The sequence below is a fragment of the Camelus ferus genome, chromosome 32 (assembly GCF_009834535.1).
Source record: "Camelus ferus isolate YT-003-E chromosome 32, BCGSAC_Cfer_1.0, whole genome shotgun sequence".
NCBI classification, from domain to species: Eukaryota; Metazoa; Chordata; class Mammalia; order Artiodactyla; family Camelidae; genus Camelus; species Camelus ferus.
In genome coordinates, this window is record NC_045727.1 from 224,015 (window position 1) to 251,415 (window position 27,401).

Below are 27,401 nucleotides of genomic sequence, written 5' to 3' on the forward strand. Positions count from 1 at the left end.
AGGGACGGTCAGATGGGAGTCAAGGTGGGAAGGGTAGAGCGTGTGCCTGGCGTGCATGAGGTCCTGGGTTCGATCCCCAGTACCTCCATTTAAGAAAAATTAAGTAAATAAATAAACCTAATTACCTCTCCCACTAAAAAAAGAATAGGAATCAAAGGACTTTCCCCTTGGGTCTGGTCCGAATCCCTCTCCTGGTAGTTGCAACCCATGCCCTTGATGGGACCTCTCCTGGTGGAGACAGATGTGTCTCCCTAGACAGCCCACTGAATATCTCCTGAGACTACGGCACCAAATCTCCAGCTTTCCTCAAACCCCCGAATTCCTAATTCCTGCCACACACCGCCCCCTTTAAATAGCATTAAGCTGATGTTTACCACCCAGGTTGCTATGACAACGGAATGTGAGCGTGTGCTCCATTTTGAGCTCATACTATCTTTATTGAAAACAGGTCAATGAAGAGGGCAGGTAGCTTTTTCAGCAGAATCTGAAGTACTGAAATAGGATGGTTGAGCCCAAGCCCGACCACTCAAGGAAAGAGGAATTCTCCTCAAAGAAACTTGTTAGTTGCCTCTCCAATATCTATTTCTCTTCTCTCCCTTTGGGGAAAACTATGGCGACTTGGTCACCAATGGGCACGTGACCTGACACACGCCACTGAGTTCTCTGGACTTGTGCAGAGGCGCCTCCAAAGAGACCTCCCCTCGCCTCAGGACCAGTGTGAGGGCAGGAGCCTGGGAATGGCAGAGGGGTGTGACTGCGTGGAGGGCGGCGCTCAGCGCAACAGGGGCATCAGTTAGAGTCAACACCATGGAAAGCAAACCAGATGTCAGCGAGAAACTAGGTCCTTAGAGAGACAGTCTGAGCTGTCGGGTCAAGTTGCTGCCTCTGATTTGAGGAATTCTTGTGTGCACACGACTCGTTCCATGAGGCGGATGGAAGAGGAATCCACTGTGCTCCGTGAGGTTCCACGACTTGTGTATAAAGAGGAGAAACTCCCACTGGAAGACAGGAAGCCAGAAAGTTCCAACTGAAAAGTTGGAAACAGAAAACTGAAAGTCCTTTAAAAACAAAGGGCAAGGGGGAAACATACAAGAAGCGAATACCATCTTGCGCCATAAAAAATGAGCCAGCTTCGGGTGAGATAACGGACGCTCCGTGTTTCTGAATTCACTACAAAAATGTCAAATCTCTGATCAATGACTTTCAAATGCCAACAATCCATGCATTCAAATAATGCTTCGAATGCTTCATGAATAAATACATTGACAAATAGATTACTTTCTAATCAGTTCTCCAGTGTTTCCACCTCTTCCAGTCCCATCCAAAACAAGCCAATCTGCACCAGAAAACCGCTCCCATTTCCATAAAGTGGGTGCTTTTAATTTCATTCTCCTCCTGCCCGGAGTGAGAATGCTTCTTACCGAGCCACGCGCTTTGTGGTGCGTCAGAACGCTCCCGTTTTGCTGAGATCTCCGAAGGCTTCTTGTCGGTTGGGATGTTCTGCTTTTCGCAGGGTTTCATGTGTTTGTGTTTGTACCTTCTCCATATGTTTCCGGGACATGGCAGCTGTGTCCTGAGAAATGGTTTGCATTACTTATTCAGTTCGCAAAAGTTGTAAATGTGATGGAGTTGGTGCCGCAGGCTATGGCGCCTTCCCCTCGTTACCAGCTCTCTCGGTGGAAAGAACCCCAGGAGGGCTCTCTTGTTTTGCACTTCTGGCAGATAATGGACTGTGCCGGTGAGCCCAGGGAGTTTTGTTTGAACCCCATTGAAGCTGGGGTAGGGTTTCTCCCAAAACTGGGGGGTGCCGCCTCTTTTTTGGCTGACAAAAATCCGAAAGATCAGATCTGGTGCAGTTTGGTGAGGTCATGGGTTCACAATCTCATCCATCACTCAGAGGAGTAAAATTGATCATTTGGCGAAACCTGCCCCAAATTAATATGCACGTATCCCTTGACTGAGTAATTGTACTTCTCAGGACTTATCCTATCAACATACCTGAGCGCATGTGGAACGACAGATTTGCAAGGTTCTTCTCGGAAGCAATCACTACACTAGCTAGCGCCGTACCTGGACTTCCTGCGTGCCGGGTACCGTGTGAGCACTTGACATAGATGAGTGCGTCTCATCCTCACAACGGTGGGTGGCCGGCAGGTGCACCGGGAGCTCCACTGAAAGATGCGGGTGCTGAGAGGCACTGTGAGGTGAAGCGTTCTGGCCAAGCGTTTTTGGAGGGGCCGGAGCCTGGAAACAAGCCAAGCGTCCATCAATAGCGGGGTGGGGGCCGCATCTGCGATGGTCCAGCCGGACAACGAAGCAAAAGGGCAGCATGTGCGAAAATGCAGCTCTTTATGTCAGAGGAAGATCTCCGAGACATAACGTGTGCTAAGTGGAAAAACTAGGCGCCAAATCGTATTTGCGGTGTCCTAGTATTTAAGAGGGAAAAACAACCTATATATAGTATGGCGTATTTATATATATAATGGAAAAATACATTTATATGCTTTTCCACGCATGAAGTTCTCTGAACACACTGGGGAGAAGCAAACAATAATTGGGTGCCGTGCAAAACAAAACTGGGTTGCGTCGGGGTGGGGGATGGGATTTTTTTTCATTATAAGCATCCTAATTGCTTTTTTCATTATAATCATTTTTATACTTTTTGAAATTTCAACCACGTGACTGTATTTTGCCTTCAGATATTTTCAGAGCTTTCTGAGGCATACCTCACATGCCATGAATTGCACCCACTTGAAGCATACAGTTGGAGGTGAACCTGTACAGTTGCATAACGGTCATCACAGTCCAGTGCTGGAACATTGCCATCGCCCCCAAGAAGTTCCGTCTGCTGGTTTGCAGGTAACCCCCGCCCCGTTCCCACCCACGGCTGATCTGCTGTCTGTCTCTATAGTTTTGCCTTTTCTAGAAATTTGTATACGTATGCAGCCATACCACATGCAGACTTCTGTGTCTGGCTTCTCTAACTCAGTATAATTATGTGAGCATCACCCACATTGTTGCATGAATCAGTGGTTGACTACTTTTGATTCCACTGTGTTGATATGCCACAGTGTGTTCATGCATTTGCCAGTCGATGGGCACCTGGATCGTTTCCAGTTGGGGGCAATGATGAATAAAGCTGTTAGGAACATTTCTAAACAAGTCTTTCATTTCTTTTAGGTAGATCCCTAAGAGTGGAAATGCTGAGTCATAGAGTAGGTGTGTGTTTAACTTTTTAAGAAACTGCCAAACTCTTTCCCAAAGCCGCTGCACCGTTTCGCGTTCCCGCCAGCAGAGGGTTCCAGTTTCTCCACATCCTTGTCAACACTTGATGGCGTCGGTCTTTTTTATTTCAGTCATTCCATTGGTTGTGTGGCAGTATCTCGTTGCAGTTTTCATCTGCGTTTCCCTATTGACTAATGGTGTGGAGGATCTTTTCTGTCTTCAAAGAATTAAATCTAAAATTTTGAATCTGAAACTGACATATACAAATTGACACCCTTCACGTAAAAATCAGGAACTCTGGTTTCCCTCCCCCAGATCAAAAAAAATCTAGCATAACATTCCATAGAGATCCAACACCTCTTTTCCAGAACTCTTGGTTTCTAACTTTTCTGACACAAAAAAGAGCAATTCAATGCCTACCCTGCCTATCGGTCACATGGTTAACGGGGTCTGGAGCAGGATCCTTGAACCAAACCAATAATAATTCCAAAAGTCAGAGATAGGAACATTCACCCTAAAGGGCATAAGGGAAGTTATTAAATAACTTCAGGCAAGGTTCCACCACCAAAGGGCTCTGCTGAAAGTCTCCCCAGAGCATTTTAGTTTTCAGAGCTTTAAGGATTTAGAATTTCAAATAAGAGATTAAGGATCTGTAACACCGCCTCCTGCTAAAGAAGGTACTTGCTTTCCAAATCCCAATGGTCCCCACGTAGGTGACCAGCCTGACCTCTGAGGACATTTTCCCTTGTCCCACCATGGGCATGGTTTGGTTAAACGCATTTGCTTCCACTTAAGTCAGTGAGAGTGTGAGATCTGCTTAGATCCCCCCTCTTGGAGCCTCACCTGTGCTTAAAGGCAAGAGTAAAGACACGCCTGCACTCTTTACAGAGCAAACAAACCCGTTCCTTTGCCTAGCTGAGCTCACCCTGGCAATCCCACCTGGACCCCCCTTGCATCCTCTCCACCAACAGGCCTGCTCCGCGTTCTTAAAAGCTGACTGTTTCAAAACCTACTGGCAAATCTTATTAAAGTAATCCCCTCCCTGAACCCAGATTATTACAGCCACCTTTATGGTAGAATAAAAATTAATTTTCTCAGCTATAATAAGAACGATAAGAATGAATCACTTGGGACCAAATAAAGATTACAATTAGCTCCAGCAGAATAAATCTAAATTTAATGCAGGCCAGCAATTTCTCTCTGCTCCTGTTTCCTCCATGGCTCCTGCGTGAATGGCAGACTCCCTCGCCGGCTGGGCCATTGTTGATACGGTTCCAGGGAGGGGCTTCTGGAGGAAGGCCAGGACCCTAGCCAATGCCCCAAACAAAGGCTGCAGGCTAGCTCAGGACGCGGAGACGGTACGAAGGGAGGCCGGGTCCTTGTCAGAAACAGTGAGTTGTGATGCCTGAGACAGGAAGCTCCCTCCTGGGTCCCTGAGGACATGTGAGGTCACCCAGCCACTCAGCATGATTATTTACCCCCTTCTGGTGACAGCACTCCAGTTTTCCTTTGGGAACTACTTCCTCCCTCCCTCCATATTTCAGGCAGCTGTGGTTTCACTCTCATTTCCAGGAATGGGTACTTGACCCAGGCCTGGCCAATCAGAGACCCCGTGCCGGTCAGTGACAGTGAGGCGTAGGAGTTCAGTTAGAAATATTTCACAAAAACTCTTTATTCCCTCTGGGCTTTACTGAGAGGCCATGTTATCGCCCCTAAGGACGCACAGAATAAGCTAAACCTCAGGGGAAATCCAAGACAAGGAGAGATATTAGGTCCTGGTAACACTATTTGAACTGCTGGATCAAGCCACACCTGAAGCGTTTCAACTCTATGAGCCAATACGTTCCTATTTTCCCTGTTTAACGTTTTCTGTCTCTTAAAACCAAAAATGCCCTTACTGAGTAATCACTTCTCAGAATTTCATAGAAATGTAATTAATTTCATTAAACTGGGTCCTCTATGATAATAAGGGGGGTGTCTGATTTCCTCAGCGGGAACACAGGATTGCACCTACCTAGTCATAATGCCCAGATCGAGGTTCCAGGCAAGCAGGAAGGCAAGGGGGTGACTGATACAAGAAGCACTGCTATCCAGTCAAGACTTGGGTGCGCACTCGGGGTTGACTGAGCAGTGAGCTCAGTTTCCCGAAAGACCCGGGGCCCTGCTTTCCTCCAGGAGGGGCGGGCCCGAGCTCCTCCGGTGGGGGGGGGGGGATGTCATTCCCAAATGATTTTGATAAATAACTGGCACTCCAAGTCCACACTGCCTGGTACCAAACAGCCTGAGAACTCCCACACTAACAAGGCAGCTCCCTGCCCAGATCAAATAGTGAGTGAGCTTGGGCAGTGTCCCTCCACACAACACAAACCTGCACCGTGTGTCCAGCAGGATGGCCAGGACCCCGAATACCCCTCCACAGGACCAATGGGGGGGCCTGGTCTTTCTCCCCCTTCCTCCTCTCTAGCTTGTAAGTTTCCTCTATCCCTGATAAACTGTTCCCTGTGGCCTTGTGGATTGCGCCCTACATCCTGGTACAGAACAGGAGGCCAGGCTGGACCAATCCAGCATCCGTGGCAAAGAGGAGGTCCTGGAAAGGCTTTGCCCCAGGGCATCTGACTGCTCCACTGAAAAGCAAGCCCTCCTCTGCTCTCTCTTGGCTTGAACCCTCTGGGGTCAGTGAGAAAGGCTCACGGGTGAGCAGAGGGTGGACAGGCTACTCCCACCACTCGGGGTCAGTGAGGGAGAGCAGCTCAGCCCAGCCCCGAGGGGAACCACAAAGGTCAGTACCCGTCCCAGGGGAGAGGGAGGCTAGTCGGAGGTCGCCCTTAGCCGTGGGATCTGCGATGGGTCAGGGTCAGCCTGTGGCCAGGAGAAAAGAAGCAGTGTGTGTGACCAGAGCAGAAGAGAAGGCTGGGAAGCAGTGTGGGGTCAAAACCCACTGGTCCTCACAGGGCTCTGAACTGGAGACAGTAGAGCATTAATGGGGGGGCACTTGGAGGCGCGAGAGCAGAGGTCTCTGCTGGGGGGCCGTGTCCTCACCATGTCCCCCTCCCCCTTCCCTCCCCCTGCCGCTCTCACTTTGGGGCTGATTGTCACTAACAGCATGTACTACGTCCTGCACATCACCAGCCACCATCACCCCAGCAAGTCCTTGCATCAACGCCGTGAGTCTAGTTATCGGGGCTGAATTCCCCCCTATTTCACAGGTGAGGAAACTGACCCTCTGAGAGGACCCAGCTCTTATCCAAGGTCACCAGGACAGTCCAGCCCCCTCTGATTCTTTTGCTCTGTACCGCCCTCCCCGCCTGGGAATCCAAGGTCCCACTGATGGAATCTGGGGACACTCGGGGAATCCTAGAGGGTCAGTGCCAGGGAGGAACTCAAGGACATCCAGACCAGTACCGTTCAGACTTACTTTTTTAGCTCTCCAAACTTTTGTTCAGACAAAATCTTTTTAAATATATTACGTGATATTTAAGATTTACAGGAGAGCATTTGAAGCACAGTGAAAGCACATGCACCACCACTCCACTGAAGAAATAAATCACCACGAACCAGCTGAAGGCCCTGTGCTCCCTCCCCCATCACATTCCCCTCCTGACCCCAGAGGAGCCCTTTTCCTGAACTTGGGGTTCATTAAAGTTCTGCCTTTTTTTTTACTTTGATTACAGTAATGTCTGCTTAGATTATGATATGTGATATCGTTTCTGGAATTTCAAACGCCGTATAAATTCTATTCCACTGCAGTTTTTGTTTCCCACACCACATTGCATTTATGAAATTCACATCCACTGATGCACGGTGCTGTCACCCCCTCGTCCCGCCGCTGTACCCCATCCCACTGTATGCAAATGCCATAAGGATCTACTCCCCTGCTGGATAGTGAAGGTGGCTCCAAGTGTCCATGATGAGACACAATGTTTCAAGAAACAATTCTCCTGTATGTCTCCTTGTTTACATTTATTTGCATTTCCACTTACCCAGGAGTGGGTTTCTGAGCTGTTTCTGGAAAGAACAACTTTCTTACCGGGAAGCCAATAAAGATGAGCACTTTCGGGGTGCAGCACAGGTGGGTCTGGCGCCCCTCGCAGTGGGGCCCGCCCACCCCTCTCGGCAGCCCCAGGGGCTGAAGGCTCGGGGTGCAAGCACAGGGTGAGATGCCCACGGCCCCCCACCCCGGAAACGGCAGGACCAGGACCGCAGCCCAGTGTCCCGCTCCCAGCCCTCGAAAAGGCAAGAACAGCAGCTGAGAGAACGTCCCCCCTTCTCGGTGCTGCCCCGCCGGCAAGCCCAGGATGCGTGGTGTTGCGTGGTGCCGCTGCACATCAACTATGTATGGGAGGAGGAGGCAGGGAGCCTCCTTCCATGTGGATGCATGTGAGGCCATGAAAAGCTCCCAGTGAATTTAAATAACAGTATTTAATATTTACTCGGCACTCACTCTGTGCCAGGGGCCACACCTCAGGTATTAACCCATTTTCACCTTCCCTGCAAATAGAGGTACCATCATCAGTTCCATCATATGAGGAAACGGAGGCACAGAGAGGTTAAGTCACTTGCTCATGGCCACACAGCCAGCAGGGATGGAGGTAGAATTTGAACCCAGACAGTTGCAGGTTGCCCACTCCTAGACCTCTCTGGCCTCTAAGGACGTGGTCTGAAAGCCACCTAGGGGACTCACCCTGGAAAAAAAAACACCAAAAATAACTGGGAAGCAGGGATCACAAACACAAGCTGGGCCAGGCAGGGGGTGCAGAGTGAAGAGGGGCTTGGGAGAGACGCCACAGCACACCCTTTATATGAGACATCACACCCTCACTCAAGTTATCTGTCGGTTGTGATTTGCGATGGCGCTAAGCCTTTTCCAGCCCCAAATCTGCCTCCTCTGTGTGCCTGCCGGCCTGGTCTCTGGAACTGGTCACACCGACAAGCTCAGGCGAGGAAAACAGCAGAAGCCAGGCCAGGGCACCAAAGAACCTGACCCAGATAACGGGCTCCTGCCCCGCCCGCAAGCACAGCGCCCACCCACGCCCGGGGCCGCGTCTGCCCCGCCAGCTGGCCTCCCGGACCTCCCAGGCAGCTGCAAGGGGAGCCGCTCTGCACAAAGAAGACGTGTCTCAGTTCATCTGGAGCCTGATCTGTGCAAGAGCGGCCAGGCGGCCTGTTCATTAGCGCCAAAGAAAGAAAAGTCCGTCCCAACTCCTAACCCCTCCGACTCAGCTGAAAAATGACAAGAGCCCCTGGCAATTTCGCTAATTTGGGATGGAAGAAAAGATCTTTGTGCCTCCCTCGCAAGGGTTCGTGACCTCGCGCTGTTCCCAGCTTAGAGGATTTGCTGGTTCAGGCTCGTTTATTCTCTTGCTGGAAGTGGCTGAGCCTCTCATGAGCCTGTATGTGGAGGCGCCTACTCAATGCAGAGAAAGATGCCCACGGGAGCCCGTATCACCCGTCCCCTGGTCCTCCCCGCCACCCCAAGCAGGGCAGAAGGCAGTTTCTACTTAGGGACCTGCTCTGAGCCGGAAGGAGGGGAGGGCCTGCCCCCTCTCACCCCGCCCCGCTGTCAAGCTGATACCAGATTTCAGCAAAACCTCCACCTACTAAGGAGGGGCCAGTCGCTGCAGAGAGCAAGACCTCGTTCGTGTTTTCAGACGCCCACACGGCAAGTCAAGGCTGGATCACAAAGGATGGAAGCTGGGACCGCTGAATTGGATGGAGACTTTCTGAGAAACAGAGCATGCTCGGCCAGAGTGTTCTGCACACAGCCACACACCAGCTCCCGCACCGCCCAGGCCGGCGCTGGCTGCAGAGAACAGAGGCGGGAAAAGATGCCCTGGCCCCAGGGGAGAGGAACTCCATTCAGTCCGTATTTCCCGAAAGCCCATCAGTGTGAGTCAGGAGACAGAGAAACAGAGACACCCCAACAGACAGGACTGCCTTGGTGACACACAGCACCAACTCTGGCCTTCACAGGGCCTCATGCAAAGTCAAGACGGCAGCGGCCCTTGTTCAAAAACTATTGAGAATTTCAAGGTGCAGCCATTATGGAAAACAGTATGGAGGTTCCTTAAAAAACTAAAAATAGACTTACCATATGAGCCAGCAAACCCACTCCTGGGCATATATCTGGAGGGAACTCTAATTCTAAAAGATACTTGCACCCCAATGTTCATAGCAGCACTATTCACAATAGCCAAGACATGGAAACAGCCTAAATGTCCATCAACAGATGCTGGATAAAGAAACTGTGGTATGTTTATACAGTGGAATATTACTTGGCCATAAAAAAGAATGAAATAATGCCATTTGCAGCAACATGGATGGATCTGGAGATTGTCATTCTAAGTGAAGTAAGCCAGAAAGAGAAAGAAAAATACCATATGATATCACTTATATGTGGAATTTAAAAAGAGACACAAATGAACTTATTTACAAGACAGAAACAGATTCACAGACAAAGAAAACAAACTTACAATTACCAAAGGGGGAAAGGGGGTGGGAAGGGATAAACTGGGAGTTTGAGATTTGCAGATACTAACTACTATATATAAAATGGATAAACAAATTTCTTCTGTACAGCACAGGGGACTACATTCAATATCTTGTAGTAACCTGTAATGAAAAAGAATATGAAAAGGAATATACATATGTGTATGTATGGCTGAAACATTATGCTACACACCAGAAACTGACACAACATTGTAAACTGACTATACTTCGGTTTTAAAACAAAGAATTTCAAGACAGCGACAACAAAGCATGAAAGAAAGCACAGGACCCTCCTGAGGGTGGCGCCCTGCGTAACTGCACGGATCACACGTCCAGGAAGCCAGCTGAGGATGCACGTGGCAGAAAAATAGTTCCAACCAATGGAAGGAAGGAAGGAGGAAGGGAGGGAGGGAAAGAGGCAAGAGGAGTCAAGAAAGAGAGGAAAAGCAAAATAAAAAGGGACAGAGAAGCAGAAATGTACTGGGCCGTGCAACTTCGCAATCCAGGAACTGTTTACACCTGCCTGGGCCCAGATTCACAAAATCATAAATGTCAATGTTTATCGAGCCCTGCGGTGTTTCAGCCACTGCTCTAAGGGATTTACACTGTATTAACTCATTTACTGACCATAACAATCCTCTGACGTAGGTATTTCTACTGTCTCCACTTTTAAGAGAAGGAAACCGAGGCACAGGACGATGAAGTAGTTCCCTGAGGTTCCAAATCTGGTCCGGAGCCAGGGCGGGATTCAACTCCTGGCAATCTGACCCCAGGCTCACGTTAGAGGTGTCACAGAGAAATCATACGGGGTCCGTGTCCTCGGTGTGGACAGGCTTCTGAGTGACACAGGCAGCACCCGGCAGTCCATGTGGAAGAGGCAGGTTTTAAGGGAGACCTCTCAGCTGGCTTATGGTCTGTGCACTAGGGATGTACCCATTCGAGACAGCGCCCCCATCACGGTCCCCGGGTAACTCCACAGTGATGGACAAGACAACGGAATGGGGAAACTGACGCGGTCTACACAGCCTGCCTCGTGGCCTCTGAATCCACACCTGAGTCTTGACAGACTTCTGCGAAGAAGAAACCCGTGCTCAGGTAAAGTGTGTATCAGACAGTTCTTGGGTGGCTGCCCCGAGTGGAAGGCAACCATCCTGATGCATTAGCTGCGTCGTTCATCAGCCCTGCAGGCCCCGGGAGCAGAGGCCAATCTCCCCGGAGATGGTGGCACTCAGCCTGAGGCTCTCCAAACGGTTTGGAAACACCGATGCGGGGACCCCAGGGGGTGACCCCAGGAGCAGATCCGGCCACAGCCGAGCTTTCGTTCTGAACATGGGTTTATTGCCGACCTTCCAAAACAGAGCTCAACTCCAGGCTTCTTGGAGAAATAGTTGATTCGGGAGCAGGAAATGTACCAGATGAACGTGGGATCGCTTGTGCCAGGAAATCAGGGAGCGCTCCAGAGCCAAAAGGGACGTGTCAGAAGGATACACAGGGCCAGCCTGCAAGGAGCGCTCGCTGGCCAACGCCGGGACGACTTAGAGCAGCCAAGCAAGGAACGACTCAATGGCTGAAGGACATCAAGGATGTTAAAATCCCTGAGTTCACATTGATGGTCAAAACCAAAAACAGGGTAAGTCCACAAAGCTGGGTTCCACTTCTCTTGAAAAACTGGAAGATCTGGCAGCATCAGACCCACATTCCCAAGTGACCGCCACTGGCCAGGGCTGAGGAGTCTCTTACAGGCTGAGCACCTGGTCTTCACTTTGCCCCAGTCCCCACCACTCCCTATTACCCAACCCAGAGAGAGCGTTGCAAGAGCTCTTGTTCCCCTGTGAGCACCTGCCTCATCCCTTGACACCACGAGCCTGTCACTTTGGTCTGAAATGTCCCTTCAGTCCGGGCATATCCCTCATCAGCAATCCTTGGAAGTCAGATCTAGCCTGGCCAGCAAAGGAGCTACTACTGCAGCTTCTCCAGGCTGCATCCAACGAAGCCAGGAAGGAATCACCACGCTACTGGAGAGAGAGGTACTGTATTTCTCATCCAGTCTCCCTGCCTTCCCTGCCCGCCCTCTGAACTGCCTACTCTCTGCCTGTTTGTTTGGGGTTTCGAGCAGAGGGCAGCATGACATGACTTACATCTTTAAAGGTTCACTCTGGCTCCTGGAGAACAGGCTGTAAAGAGACAGCATGAGAGTAGGAAGACGTGATCAGGGTGCCAGCAGATTCCGGGCAGGACATGATGGGGCGTGGATCCAGGTGGAGGGGGAAGACATGGTCAGACCCTGGTGACATGACTTGAGCACCCGAGCAAACCGGAAGCACGAATTGCCATCAATTACCACGTGTGTTTCGTGAATGTAAAATTTTCCCATCTATTTCAATTAATTTAAACCCCAATTAATTTTGATTTTAAACAACCATTCCCAAGCAGCAGCTGCCTCCCCTCATAACCCAGGAAGGAAATGGTCTCACTTTTAAAACTGTGGCCCGGATCCCCAATGACTAATAAACAGGGATGCCACGCAGGGGCGAGCACTAAAGAACCAGGAACATCCTTCAGCGAGAATGTCCCTTTGAAAGGGCCACAGGCTACAGCATTCTTCGGCAAACACCGACACACACCCACCTTTCGTCATGTTCAATTATGTCTAAGAATATGTGAACATCTTCCCAAAATAGCCCAGGCGAACGAGCAAGAAAAACGCCACCCCGAGGTATCTTTGACTGAAGAGTTTGGAAGCCCTGGAAACAGGTGTGTATGACTGACAGTCCCGGACACCAGAACTCAGTGATGTCGTGTTTCATTTGTATAACTGCTCAGCCCGTGCCTGGAGTCAAGGAGACACCCTAAGACCGTTTCTCAGATCCACAAGTCCGTTAGTGATGGATAGGAGGTGCCCTTCCGATGCCTCCCACTGCTCAATACGAACCAGAACCACTGAGTGGGGGGCATGGAGAAAGGTCACAAGTGTCTCTCTGCGTGACCGGCCACTGTCACCGTGGTAACCAGGGGCCTTGCGAACAAGTAGCCACGGAGTGCCGCGGCTGGGAGCTTTCAGAGCAAACAGAGAAGCCCTGCCTCCCCGGGGGACGGGGCTGGTTATGCTGACGTGAGGAAGGGAGTCTGACTGATATGCCTCGGTTCTGACCCAAGCTTCTCTGCTTACCAACTGTGGGCTCTGGAGCTTCCTCAAGGGTCCTGAACCTCAGTTTCCTCAATCTGTAAAGTGGGAGAGACAATGGGTGTCATGGGGAGTTAAGGAGACAGATCGAGAACTCAATGCATTGAGTAGCCTTCAGTGATTCTGCTGCCGTCCCAGCCACAGTCCACACGGCTGTGTCCGCCCAGGTCTCCCGCAAACCCTGCCGCTGCCCCCCGGGAAACTCGGCTGAACGCCTGTGCAGGACCAAGCACGGCTTCGCACAGCTTGTGGTGGCTGGTGTTTCCCAAAGGTGGTCGCCCCGGTATATCCACCCCACATGCCCTTCTTACAAGGACATCGCCACACCTCCACGGACAGAGGGGTCAACGTCCCCTCCTCTTGAGTCTGAGCTGGCCTCTGACTTCAGCAGAAGTGACTCGGTGGGACTTCTGGGATAAAGTCATAACAGGTGGTGGAGCTCCCGCCTCGGCCCTCTCGGGACGCTCAGCTTTGCCACGGGCGCCACGTTGTGAGGAAGCCCTCGTGGACGGGGTCCAACCTCAGCCCAGCGGAGGTGCGGCCAAGAGCCACCAGTCAACCGCCATGAGCGAGCCAGTCTTCAGGTGATTCCTTCCAGCTGCCCCAGGTGATGGTGAGCGTCCCTGCCACGCCTTGCCTCAACTGTAGATTCAAAAGCAAAATAAATGTCATCGCTGCTTTAAGCCACTATGGTTTGGGATGGCTTGCTATGCAGCACTGCATAATCCAGACACAACCCTTGGAACCTTTTAATTCTGAGCCCCACTCAAACTGCTCACCTTAAACCTCCTTGAGGACTCGGCCAGGGGACAGACTGTGCCAAGAAGCATGTTTCCACTGGCTCTTCAGTAATGAACTCTAGACAGGGAAGAGAGGCGGAGATTTACGCCTGTCGAATTGTCCATTTCCCCCAAGAATGGACGCCCTTGATGACAAGGACCACATCTGAGTTTTCTCTGCCTAGAACAGAGCCTGGCACATAGTAGGTGCTCAGCAAAAGTCGCCTGAATGAATGAGAACATCCAACACAGAAAGATTCCAATAATTAAGATCCTAGAGGGCAGGAATTTTCCATCTTGAGGTACTGGTGACAACAGTCATAAAATAATAAAATTAATAAAAGCAAGTTATAATATCCAGTCTTTCTTCTATCCTGGAAAGAATCATCGTCTGGCAGGCAGAAGAAAGCAGACAGGGCGATATTTTTCCTCTCCAAGTTGTTTCTACGTCTATGAAAAAATAAAGAGCGTCTTATTTTGTATGGTATACAAAACCAAAGCATTATAAAAATACACAATGAAGAATCTGACTGTGTCTTGACAAGGATGTCCATCTCAGGGCTGCTTGTGATAGAGGCTCCCTGGAGTCAGCCCACGTGCCCGTCGTTTGGGGAAGAGCAGACAAACCACGGTGCGATGGGACATTACACAGCAGGTAAAAAGAGCGAGGCAGGTCTAAACGTGCTAACATGGACAGCTCTGCGAGATGCGTTGTTGGCTAAAAGGAATAACAAGTTGCCAAATACGATGGCCAGTACAACACTTAGATAGACGTTTTAAATGCGTGGAAATAATATATTGTTCATGGCCCTACAAATACGTAAAATATAAAAATGGTTTGAAGGGTCCGTGATAAATTCACAATTGTGATTGCCTTTGGGGAGGGGGATGGAATTGTGCAAAAGAGAACATCAACTTCTTCTGGAATGTTCTGGGTTTTTTTTTTTTAATAAAATAATGAGGCTTACTGCAAACGTGACAAAATGTGAACAGCTGACGTTTCTAGGTGCTAAGTACACTGATGGTGGTTACATTACTTTTTGTACTTTCCACAGTATTTTATTTCTCAAAATAAAAATTACGATTTAAAAAAAGTAAAGTAAAAGGGGGAAGGTATAGCTCAGTGGTAGAGTGCATGCCTAGCATACACGAGGTCCTGGGTTCAATCCCCAGTGCCTCCACCAAAAGAAATAAATTGATAAATTTAATTACCTCCCTCCTAAAAAAAAAATGCATTAAAAAAAAAAAGAAAGTAAAGGCTTTTCACACTCCGCTGGTGGGACCGTGAGTGGCAATACCATTTTACAGGACAAGTTATTAAAATGGCAAATGCATCAACTTTGGACACAGCAGTCTCATGCCTCAGTTTCAACCCTGGGTAAAGGCTCGAGCATTCACGGGGCAGATGCCAGGATGCTACCTGAACGCTGTTTGTAGCAGCCGAAACTGGGAAACAACTTAAATGTCCAGCAGTGAGGACAAGCCATATTCTAGACCAGGACGCAGCAGCGGCGAAGAGTGACATCGAACATCTATGAATTGGTGTGAAATCATCTCCGCGATGTACGGTCGAGAGACAAAAAGAAAGCAGGTTGCGAAGAAAAAATCACGTGACGTAGCGCATTTCTTGTTTTAAGTGCTGTATTTTTCTAAAGGTACGTATATTTGTATTAAACTGCATACAAAAGGTCTGAGATAAAGGAAGAGTTGTAGTAACTGGGGTTACCTCTGAGCAGAACGTGGGGTAGAGGAGTGGGCTTAAGGATGTTGGTCCTAAGAGGTGTCAGCCCTATTTGTACCATCTTAAATTTCACACGGATAAATAATAAGAGCAGTGATGACAATGATAAAACCCTTCAGCCGAGGCTTCCTACCTGCCAGACTCTGAGCGCTTTTCATACGTGAATCCATCTACTCCAACACCAGCCCTGCGAGCTCAGGCGCTGTCACCAATCCTGTTTTACGGGAAGGACCGCAAGGCCCAGAGAGGTTAAGAAGCTTACCTAAATCAAAGACAGCAACAACAGGAATAGATGGAAACACACTGACTACCTATAAACCCGCGGGATCGTAACACTAATGCACAAAACCTTCCTGAACCTACACCATTCGTTCGCTTGTTTCACAAGGAGCCCCCTCCACGTGCCGGACAGAAATCTCTGGCCTTGGGGAGTGGACATGTTAGTGGGAAAAAGGAAGGCCATCCACAGAATAAATACGTATGGCGTGTTAGACAGTAGCATGGGCCATGAAGGAAGTAAAGACAGGAAGAGGGAGAAAGAACGTTGGCAGGAGTGGGGAGGGGTGGTCACACATCAGATAGGATGGCTGAGAACCTTCTCTCAGCAAGGCCACTGGTATAAAGGTCTGAGAAGGTGAGGGCAAGAGAAAAGATGAGGTTCCAAGAAGAGGGAACAGCAGGTGCCAATGTCCTGAGGTAGGAACGTGCCTGGGAAATGCCAAGGACAGTGGGAAGCTGGGGTGCTCAGAGTGAGGCAGGTAAACAGATAGGAGAGTCAAAGACCTCACGGGGCAGCCTGATCACTCACGACATCCTGGTCCGTTTTACAGACTCTGGAATGAGATGGGATCCATGGAAACCTTTTAAGCACAGGAGGGATGTTGTCCAATTTACACTTAGCAGAGCTGCTCTGGTTGCTGCGGGAAGAAAGGACTGGGGCGAATGGGACCAGGGAGCCGGGTGACCACTGCAACAGCTGGGAGCACGGCCGGGCAGCAGAGGTGGGGAGAAGGGGTCAGATTCTGGATATATTTGGAAGACAGAGTCAAGAGTTGCCGATGGCTTGGACGTGATGGAAGAAGAGGAATTTTCAGCCTGAGCAGCTGGAAGGATGGGGTTTCTTTCCACTGACGGAAATAGGGAAGGCTGTGGAAGGGATGGGTTCAGGGCAAAGACCAGGGAAGTAGGGGATGCCCATGACACATCCAGGGAGAGATGTCACGCAGACAGTCGGGTAGAGAAGTCTAGAACCCGGGGGAGAAGCTGGACGGACACAAGATAAATGAGCTTCTTGTATCATCTGCTAAAACCCGAGGTTCCAAGAGCTAAACTGGACTGCAGGTGTGTTTTGTTAAGCCTGCATAGTATTTTTAATTTAGATTTATTTCCTACCTTTCTCATAAATGTCCAGATTTCCAGCCTCCGTTGAGAGATTGGAAGATCTGGCAACTCTGGACCCTGATTCCTGCGTGGAGATAGGCAACATCTGCCCTCGTTGGACCAGGCAGTGAGAACAGCCCCCCAGCTGGCCAACCTCACGCATCGCATCACCTGCCTGCCCCCGCCCCGGGGGGGGCATGAGTTTCTGTTCCCAGCACCAGACTCTTCAAGGAAAAAAAAAAAAAAAGAATCTCCACTTTGACAACTGCTTTAGCAACAAAACTAGTGAAGCCTGGAACTTTTGACTTTTTTCTCATTCTCTCTCCAAAAAGCACAGGAGGGGCCTCTCTCAGACAAAACAAATGAACGCGATCTCTAACTTCAGTGGAGTACAGTGCTGTGAGACACATACGGCAACAGAGAAAGACCGAGACCCGGCACCAGCCAGCCACGAATGAACACAAGCCGTCCATCTGGCTCTCACTTGCCTCCTCTTTCAAACTCACGATCCCCCCACCAAAACAAAAGTAACAGGTCGGTCACATGCGAGGAAGTCGTCTGCCACCCCCCAGCACGGAGATTTCCACTCCCTGCCCCCAGATGAGCCAAATGAAGATCTGCGCACCTATGAAAGGCAATGACGTGTTAACGCAAACCTTAAAAGAGATTAAATGCTTTTTAGCCCAGTCTTACGAAAACCTAATAAAGAATTAACTGTCTGCAACACCGTGGGATTTCACTCAAGGTTTTGCTTTATGTCAGGACTGCTCAGATCATTAACTTTTAACAGACAGGTTCCCCCTCAGCTTGGGGACATGTGGCTGCCATCACACATGGTGCTGATAAGCCATTAAAATTGGGCTCCGTCAGGCTCCCTGTCAGAACCTCGGGTACCGGCTCCAGTAACGCTTTGGCACTAAGACAAATCCCAGCCTCAGGGCAGCACATGGAGGCTGGCAGCTCAAAGATGTCAGCGATGTTCGCTCCCACGGGCCTCTGAGAGCTGAAGGGGGCGCCCCAGTCCAAACCCTGCCCATGTCTGAGCGTCATGACGGCAGCTCCTGGAGGAGGTGGAGGACGGGCTGCAAAGTCGGCAGGTGGTACTCGGGAGGCTTCGGAAGCACAGCGACACGCCCCAAGGAGCTGGGGGGTCCTCCTCCCCAGGGAGAGGAGCATCTGACCCCTCCTGGAGGCGCCAATACAAAGCGATGAGTCCCGCACCCTGAAAGGACAAAGCTTCTGTTCTGCCTCCAGCAAGGCGAGGGTTCCAGCAGAGTGATCATCACAGAGGACGATGAGATGGGAAACATCAAAGGAAGAGCAGGTTGGGGGGGTTAGAGGATGCCGCAGAGGAGCTGCGGGCGCGCAGCTGGACACCTGGGTCTACTATAGCTCAGGGCAGAGCTGGGGCCTGGGAGACACACAGGCTGCACCAGCAGAGCCTGGACGAGATCGTCTGGGGAGAGAGGGTCTGCAGAGAAGGGCTCCAGGACCAGGTTCTGGTCCAAACCCCAGGGCTGGGAGGGATGAACAGGGACCTGCCAGGAGACCGGGAAGGGGCTGCCAGGGAGGCGGGAAGAAGCCAGGAGAGTGATGAGTCCAGGGCCCAGGGAAGGTGACCGAGGAACGGGGGAGCTAGCGACCAAGTCAAATGTCAGAGACGACAACACTAGGTTCAAGGCGGGGCCAAGAGTGACCTTGACAAGAGATGTTCTATGGAGCGATGGGGGCACAAAGCTTGTGAAGTGAGTTCAAGAGAGAATGAGACGAAAGAGATGACGACCATGAGGAGAGGCTACACTTTCAGGGCATGTTTCCCATAAACCGGAGCAGAGAAGTGAGGGGAGTGGCTGCTGGGGGAGGACGGGGATGTCAAGGGTCTTTCTTGACGATGGAGCGCGTTCGCTGTTGGGAATGGTCCAGCAGCGGGGTCAGGGGAGGGAGGGCATCAATAATGCGGATGGAAGAACTAATGAGAAGCGTTGCTGGGTGCGTGGTGGGGGACGGGAACCAACACGGGAGCCCTTCCAGACCTCTCACTCTCTCCCGCATCTCCCCGTCCCTGCGAGACCGCATCCTGTCCCTGCCAGGGCTCATGTTCCTGCAGGATCTGAGCATCACTGGGAACGGCTAGTGCTGGGGCTGGGCTGGCGGACAACCCCCTTGAGCATCGCAACTCTTCATTCCACTCACCTGGTGGCAGGTAAGCGAGGGAGAAGCTGCAACTGCTCCAGGTTACAAACTCAGGCAGCCCAGCCCCTGGTGCTTCACACATGCTGGCGTTTAATAAAGGCTGATGGGATGAAAGGCCGGCAAGCGCAGCACCAAGGGTCCTGCTCAGCTTCCTAGGATGTGGAGGACGGATGGCTGGGGGCAGCACCACGCCAGAAACCCGGCCACCCCACCCCGGGGCTCTCCACGCACAGGACCCCAGGAAGGAGCCACCTGGTGACAGCCGGCCAAGGAAGGCACTCAGAGGAGGGACTCCCGTCAACCAGGAGGGCTGAGATGACAATGCCACTTGTGCACCTGCCTCAGGACATGGGATAACCCCCTTCCAAGGGGGCAGCAGGTCCCGCCTCCTCCCGTCCACCCTGTGGCGTAAGCGTGCTGGCTCCACCAGGCAAGAGGAGAATTCAGGGCTGACCCAGACGGGACCAGGGAGCAGACGCAGAGTGCTCTGACCTGTTTCCAGCACAGCGACTCCCAGCCCCGTTACCCTCTCTCCGACCCCCTCCTGTTGGCCGAGAGTACAGAGAGCAGGCAAGGCCACTTCTTGCACTGCTCCCCGCCCCCAGACAAGCCCAGTAACAGTCGGGCTGCTCGTACGGACCAATTAGGGACAAGAGAGCACCCTCCTTGGCAGCTGGAAATCTGCAGGTCCTCCTGTGTGCGGTTAGGAGATTACCCGGCCCGGGCCGCCGGCTTAACGGCTCTCCTCGGCTCCTCTTGCTCTGATCCCCGACTCAGCGCGGGGAGCCTGGTGAGCTCTGACGCCCCCTGAACTGCCTGGTCCTGATCCTATGATTCTTGGCACAGGGCTAAAGGATTTGTCTGTTAAGACACGTTGCTGCCCGTATTCACCTGTGTCCCCATTCACTGGACAAACAGTTGAGAGCCCCTGCTATGGGTCAGGCTCTGCGTGAGGCACGCGGGACACAGCAGAAAACAGGGCCGGTGAGGTCCCTGCCTCACGGGGTGGATGCCCTCACTGGGGGAGACAGACAACCAGCCCCACAAACAGAGCACGTAAATGATGCAGGGAAACAGGGCAGGTCCAAGAAAGATCGCTGTGATTGGGGGGTCAAGCTGTGGGACAGAGTGAAGAGAGAGGTCACCAATGACCATGCTGGGTGGCGGCGTCTCAGCAAAGCGGGGAGGAGGAGAGGGAGTTGGCCAAACAGGTACCTGGGAGGAGCGCTCCTGGTGGAGGGAACAGCCAGAGCAGAGGCTCGGAGGTGGGAGGTGCCTGTGGGTTTGGAGAGGCAAGGAGGACAGTGCTGCCGGCCGGAGCGAGGGGGCGGGGAGGAGACGGGCTCAGAGAGGGCCCGGTTGGGACCAGGCTGGGCCTTGGAGGCCAACCTAAGGATCCGGTTTTCATCTGAGTGAGACGGAGTCCTGACAGGTTCTGTGCTGAGAAAGGACATGATCTGACTTAGGTTTTAAAAGGCTCCCTCTGGCTTGGGGTAGTTGTAAATTACACTGCAAACTCAAGGGCAACCAGTAGGTAAAGTTTAAAAAAAAAAAAAAAGAACACTTGATATGCTAAGAGAGGAGAAAAACTGGAATCATGTAAAATGTTCAATGAAAACCAGAGAAACAGAAAAAGAGCAAGACCAAAGCGAAGAACCAGGGCAACAAACAGAGAACGGTCTCAAACACGGCAGACAGGACCAACATTTGGAAGCAACCAAGGTGTCCTTCAACAGACGAACAGACAGACTAGCAGGTCCATTCCCACAGCAGGAAATTATTCCTCAATAAAAATGAACTATGAAGCCACGAAAAGACAGGGAGGAATCTTGCAAACTCAAAGGCACACCGCTGAGTGCAAGAGGCCAGTCTGAAAAGGCTGCACACCGTATGACACCCCGGAAAACGCAGAACTCCAGAGACCGCAAGAAGGCCGGCGGCGGCCAGCGTTTCAGGGAGCGGGAGGGGTGAAGAGGCGGAGCACAGGGGGTCTTCAGGGCAGTGACGCTATTCCGTGTGACGCTTAGTGTGGACACACGACATTCTGCACTTGTCAAAACCCACCGAATGCACAACACAAAGGGCAAACCCTGATGTAAACAGGGGACTGTCGTTAGTAATAACGTGTCACCACTGGTTCATCAATTGTGACACATGTTCCGCACTAATGCAAGATGTTAATAGTCGGGGAGACCAGGGTTGGGGGAGGCTACGAGAACTCTTTGTGCTTTCTGCTCATTTTTTCTGTAAACCTAAAACTGCTCTTTAAAAAACTGTTAATTAAAAAAAAAAAAAGGATCCCTCTGGTTACTGTATTGAGAATAGACTAGAGGCAAGAGAGGAGGCAGAAAGACAGGAGACAGTCAGGACTGGGGGTGGGAGGAATAAACTGATTCTGGACATATTTTGAAGGTACAGCCAAGAGGATGTGGGATGAAAGATCAAAAGAAGTCAGGGATGACTCCAGGGTTTGGGAGGATAGAACTGGCACCAAGTGAGATGAGAATGTCTAGGACGGACTGTGGGCCAGGAAGTCTGTTCCATCACCAGCAAGCTTTCCGGCTTCATCACAGACCCAGACACGTGGCGTCAACTCCAAAGGCCCCAAGATACTCTGGCAAAAGCCATGTGTGAACACGGATGCACCCTGACTGGCTTTTGTATCCACCTTCAGATCCAAACAAGGACTCCAGGACCCCCAACACAAACGCCACCCAGGGCCAGACAGGGGAGGTAAATGAGTGAAGCAGGCCAGCGGTGAGTCGAAAGGGAGTGGTGGAGACTGTGGTTAACTGCAGAACTCACCCCCATCTCAAAGCAACAAAGCTCTTTAGCTTCAGCCCATCGCTGCCAAACAGCAGGACTGGTCCAGGGTGGTTCAATCTCATGATATTTCAAGAGAAGCTGGAAATCTGGATTTTTATTTGAATGCTCTCTATTTTTAAAGTTTGGCAATTAACTTCCTTTTTTTTTTTTTTTTTAATTTTCTGTGGGCCAAACACAAAGCAAGTCAAACAAAACACATCCACCGACAGGATTTGGCAGACTCCTACTCATTGTAATGTCTGTCCTAAAGGGTCCTAAGATTTGTATGGTTCTAAAGGGGTTTACCTCTGAATCAGTAAACATTAATGGGCTGAAAGATGACTTTGGATAATAGTACCTCAGTAAATCGTATAAATAGTAAAGCAATGGTACAATATACAACAGCTACTCGGTACATCTATTCGCTTAAATCTTGCACAACCAATTAGCCCCAGTTTTACAAATGAAGGAAGTCAAGGCAAAGAGGTGACCCTCCCAGGATCACACACAGCTACTACGTGGCAGAACAGAGACTTGAACCCTGGGAGCCTAGGTCTAGGGCCACGCTCTTAGCCACTACGCTGCACTGCCTTCTGGATGTGGCTATTGTCTGCAGACCTGTTAGCACTGGCTTATTTGGCTACTTAACTAGGTCAAAGCTAGAATCAGCTCAACACCTATTTTGCAAAGTGCGGGAGCTATGCAACTGACAGGCAACACTGAGTGCACCCGGCACCACTCCTGGGGCCTTGTGTTCATTCCCACACTCCTAGGAATCGATGTGACTGCTGTTTCCCCCGTGTTACAGATAGGAAACGGGCTCAGAGAGGTTAAGTAACTCACCCAAGGTCACACAGCTGGAAAGTGGCAAAGACTGGAACCCAGAGAGACCGGCTTTGGAGTCCACAGGGCTGATCTCCAACCCCACAGTTGTTCAGCACAGTCACAGCCAGCCATGCGTGGCTACTGGAACTTGGAATGTGGCCTCTGAGAGTTGGGGACTGAAAGCTTCGTTTTATTTCATTTTAATTAATTTAAATCTACAAACTGACATTCGATTCAGTGCCTAGAGCAACTTGGATGTGAGTCTACTTTTTCACCTGTACATTTTATGCAGCCTAAACAGAAAGCAAGCATGTCCGGTGAAAAGTGGGCACCCAAATTCAGAGATGCTGTAAACAGAAAATCCTCACCAGAGTTCAAAGGCTGAGTAGGAAAAAAGAATACAAAATATCTTATTAATAATATGTTCATGTTGACTATATGTTGGAAAAATTACATTTTGGATAGATTAGGCTAAACAATATACATTATTGAAATCCCACCTGTTTCTTTCTACTTTTTAAATGTGGCTGGAAAACATTAATTACACACGAGGTTCGCATCATATTTCTGTGGGACAGGTCTGCTCTGGGTGGCTCTGCAGCCAACACCAATGGTGACTAACACCCTTTACTATGGATTCATGCTACTATCTGCACCAACTGTTGAGTAACAGTGCTCAGTGCCTCCCACTTGTGTGATACACTGTTTCTATTTCTTCCTGGAGATGACTCTGTGAATAAGGTGCCATTCTTGTTTCCATTTCAAAGAAGGCAAAACTAAGACTCTCTCCCATCTTGCCCAAGGCCAAACCACTGGGATGGTGCCACTGATGGTGAAGTCATGGCTCACAGTCAAATCTGAGCCTTAGGCACGAGAGGGCCCTGCTCCCACACTCGGGGAGCCACATGGTCATTAGTGCACACTCTATTAGGAATTAATTCAAGGGAGAAACCTAAGGAGACGCGAGGCATGGTCCCAGCACAGCAGGCTGCCCCAGACACCCAAGTCTGTCTGCCTCTTTCTAACACACACACATGCACATGCACATGCACACACAAAGACACACACACACACAAGGCTCATGGCTGAGACAAGCCAGCCCATGTGACTGACACCTTCCCAGATCCTCTCCTCCAGCCCATGATGCTTCTGTTCCATCATTTCATTTCCATATTCCCTTTCATCTCCTGCCTGAACGGGCTGGATCCTACCCCCCTCCACCGAGTCGCTGCAGGAGATGCGAGCCAGCCTGCCTTCCTGGGATGCTGGCTGGACAAAGCAGCCCTGCCCAGAGCTCTGCAGTCCTCCACCTCAGAGAGTTCCCCCAGGGGACTCACAGAACGGAGGTGCAAGATAACCGTCATAATAACGGGCTTTTTTTTTTTTTAACTAACAAGCAACTTTACCTCTCTTTTGTCATTTCATTGTTTAATTATGTTTGAATACTGTTTTCCTTTTGATCACTTCCTTTCTGTGCTTTTGTCTCTTGCAGCATTTGCTTAGGGTAGAAGAGTTAAAATGCAGAAAAGCTAGGATGGCTCTTTTGTACACAATCCCACACTTGTTGCTTTTTTTTCTCCTTTTTTTAATCAGTTGATATCTTATTGTATACACAGCCTTCCTTCCACATTTCTCCTCCCACTTCACTTAGCATGAACACTTCCTCCTATTATTAAAAGTTCCCTATACACCTCATTTATAAAGACTACCTAATACGCCAGTGAATGGCTCTCCCCAGTGATTTAGAAAATCATTCTCCTGCCTTAAATCAGCATCACGTATATTTTGAACAGTCTGGCTTTGGGGTCAGCAGGGTGGCTACTTACAACCTTGGGCAAATGACAAGCTTTCTAAGCCTCAATTTCCATGCTCGGTAGAGTGGGAGGACGGGGCTCGTAATTCCTTCCCCGAAGGCTGTTGGAAGGATTAAAAAATGATATATGGGCAGCCCTTGCACAATGCCTGGCCCACATCGAGCATTTAATGGCAGCCGAATTATTTCATCAAGAAATCATATCCCCTTCATTGGAAAACCAAGTTGTTTTACATTTCTTACTATTATAAATAGCACTGTAATGAATATTTCTGTGCATAATGTTTGATTCATTTTTCACATTTGAGATTATTTCCTTTTGATAGATTTCCAGTAGTAGAATTAGCGGGTCAAACAATATTTAATATATGGGTATTACTCTGCCAATTCTGTCTGGCTTTGTCCAACAGTTACGCCAGCAGTGCGAGCATGCCTGTTCCATTGTTGGCTGCATAAGAAACCACCCCACCTTTAGCTGCGTAGACCAACACCATTTGATTACAGCTCACAGGTTTTGTGCGTCAGGAATTCAGACCAGGCACAGAGGAGGTGGGCTGTCGGCTTCACAGAGATGGCAGTCTCACTCAGCGGGGGAGACTCGAATGGCTGGGCTGACTCTAAGCCTTGGACTTGATTCATCCACAGGCCCTTTCATCTAAGTGCCTGGGCCTGGAGGCCTGGAAGACTGGACTCTGCTGCCAACCACAGTGCCTATCCGTGGCCTCTCCATGTGGCTTGGGCTGCCTCACAGCATGGCAACTGGACTCTGAGACAAAAGTATCTCAAAAGGGAAGGTTTCGGGAGAACCAAGCTGCATGGCCTTTAAAGACACAGACTCAGAAGTCACAGAGCATCACTTCCAGCAGGATGTGAAAGTCAGAGCAGTCACAGGTCAGCTAGATTCAGGGGGAGGGGACACAAACCCCACACCTCTCCTCAGGAGGAAAGTGAAATATTTGTGGCCAGTTTTTAACATTGCTGCAATATTGGGGAGGGGGGTACAGCTCGTGATAGAGTGCATGCTTAGCATGCACGAGGTCCTGGGTTCAATCCCCAGTACCTCCATTAAAAAAAAATAAAACATTTTAAATAAAATAAAACTGCTGCAATACCTTTTGCTGTGAATTGGCTCAAAGTCACGCAAGGGAAACACATCGTCTTATCTCTAACAAGCCATCACAAGTGGACAGAGAATCTGGCAGATTTCGCCAAGAGTGAGGGAGAGATTGTACTGAGCTTCCCACCATCATGACTTTCTCTCCAGAGTGACGTGTGTTCCTAAGAAGGGTGGCTCCACCAGGGCTCCAGCTGGAGGCCACAGCACAGAGCTCCTCAGCTCTCAAAACAATCAAACTCACAGCCTTGGCTTAAAAACTCCTGGCTGAATGAAATATCCATTGTCCTTGCACACCCAGCAACCATTTCCCGTATGGTCATCAACAACATCTCAATTTCCCTTTGGTTTGGTTGGGCATGGGACCCAGACCTGGCCAAGTAGCACTGCTCAAACTTCTGGCCACAGTAATGAGTTCAAAGGCTGAAAAAATCCAGTGAGAGTCAATCTCATCACTTCTACTAAAATCACCAAGAAGGAGAAGCTTTTTTCCATCACCAGCTATAAGGATGATATGAACCTGGATTGGCCCAGGCTACTCCTTGGAGGGGAAGCCTGAGAAAGAGGCCAACAGCCAAGGGAGGCAGTGGGACCAAGTCCTGATGACTGCACATAAGCCCCTGGATACAGCCATGCCTGAAGCTGTTCCTCCCAGTGATTATTCTTTTGTGAGCCAATCTTCTTTCCTTAAGTCGGTTTTGAGTTGAGTTTTCTGTCACTCGCAAATGAGATTCCTAGCTATTGTACCAAGTGTTTCATCATCTTTCCTTGACCTTGCTCTTACACCAACATCAACCAATGCAGTCCAAAACCATCACCATCACCATCATCATCATCATCACCATCATCATCATCATCATCATCATCATCATCATCATCATCATCATCATCATCAAATCTTCCCTGGCCACAAGCCACCAGTTCCAAAACAAGAGAAATGAAAACATTTCACATTTGTTCCAGTTCATAAAATTTTTCAAGCTAACACCTAACATCTCCCTCCCATGCATTCTGCCACAGCAATTTAAAAACTAAAATGGAGAGTGAAAGTGTTTCTAAGCAACAAATTATATACGTAATGGGGGAGGGGGAGGAGAATTAGGAGGTTTAATCTCATTAGAAACGATTTCCATTTCTTTCTTAAGTTGCTACCTGCGTGAAACCTCCACGGGAGAATGAAACAAAAGTTGAGCTATTTTAATTCTTCCCAGATGCACTGGTAATAAATGCACCCTGCAAAGACTTGAACAGTGATGCTCAGCATAGGCAAATGAGTGGCACCACCCTGATAAAATGATGTCTGTGAAAAACATTATGCTTTGGATACGCTATTAGCTTTCTATTGCCATTTACAAATTGCCACAAAGGTAGCAACTTAAAACGCCGATTTTAATGGGGACAGAATTTCACTTCAGAAGATGAAAAGGTTCTGGAGATGGATGTGGTGATGGTTGTACAGCCATGTGGATGTACTCAATGCCACTGAACTATACACCTAAAAAGTGGTCCATTTTACCACGATTAAAAAATGCAAATTTATTGCACAATTTCTGCAGGTCAGCAGTGTGGGCATAGAGTGTCTGAGTTCTCTGCTCAGACTCTCACAGGGATGGAGTCAAGGTGTCACCTGCCTGTGTCCTTATCTGGAGCCCAGGGTCTTCCCCAGGCTCACTCGGGCTGTTGGCAGAGTCCAGTTCCTTGCGGCTGTAGGACTGAGTTTCCCTAGGGAGGGGCTGCTCTCCCTTCTAGAGGCCAGCTGCAGTCCTTACCGCCAGCCCCCTCCATCCTCAAAGCCAGCAATGAAGACGCTTCCCCATGGACAAACCCCCTAAAACCTCAAACCTCTGCACGTCTTG

General features: G+C 49.9%; 1 protein-coding gene across 1 annotated transcript in view; it reads right to left on the minus strand.

The window, feature by feature from the left end:
* The window catches only part of LOC116661015 (transmembrane protein 132B-like), a 221,307-nt gene that overhangs the window by 115,935 nt on the left and 77,971 nt on the right, over window positions 1-27,401 (minus strand). The window lies entirely within an intron of this gene.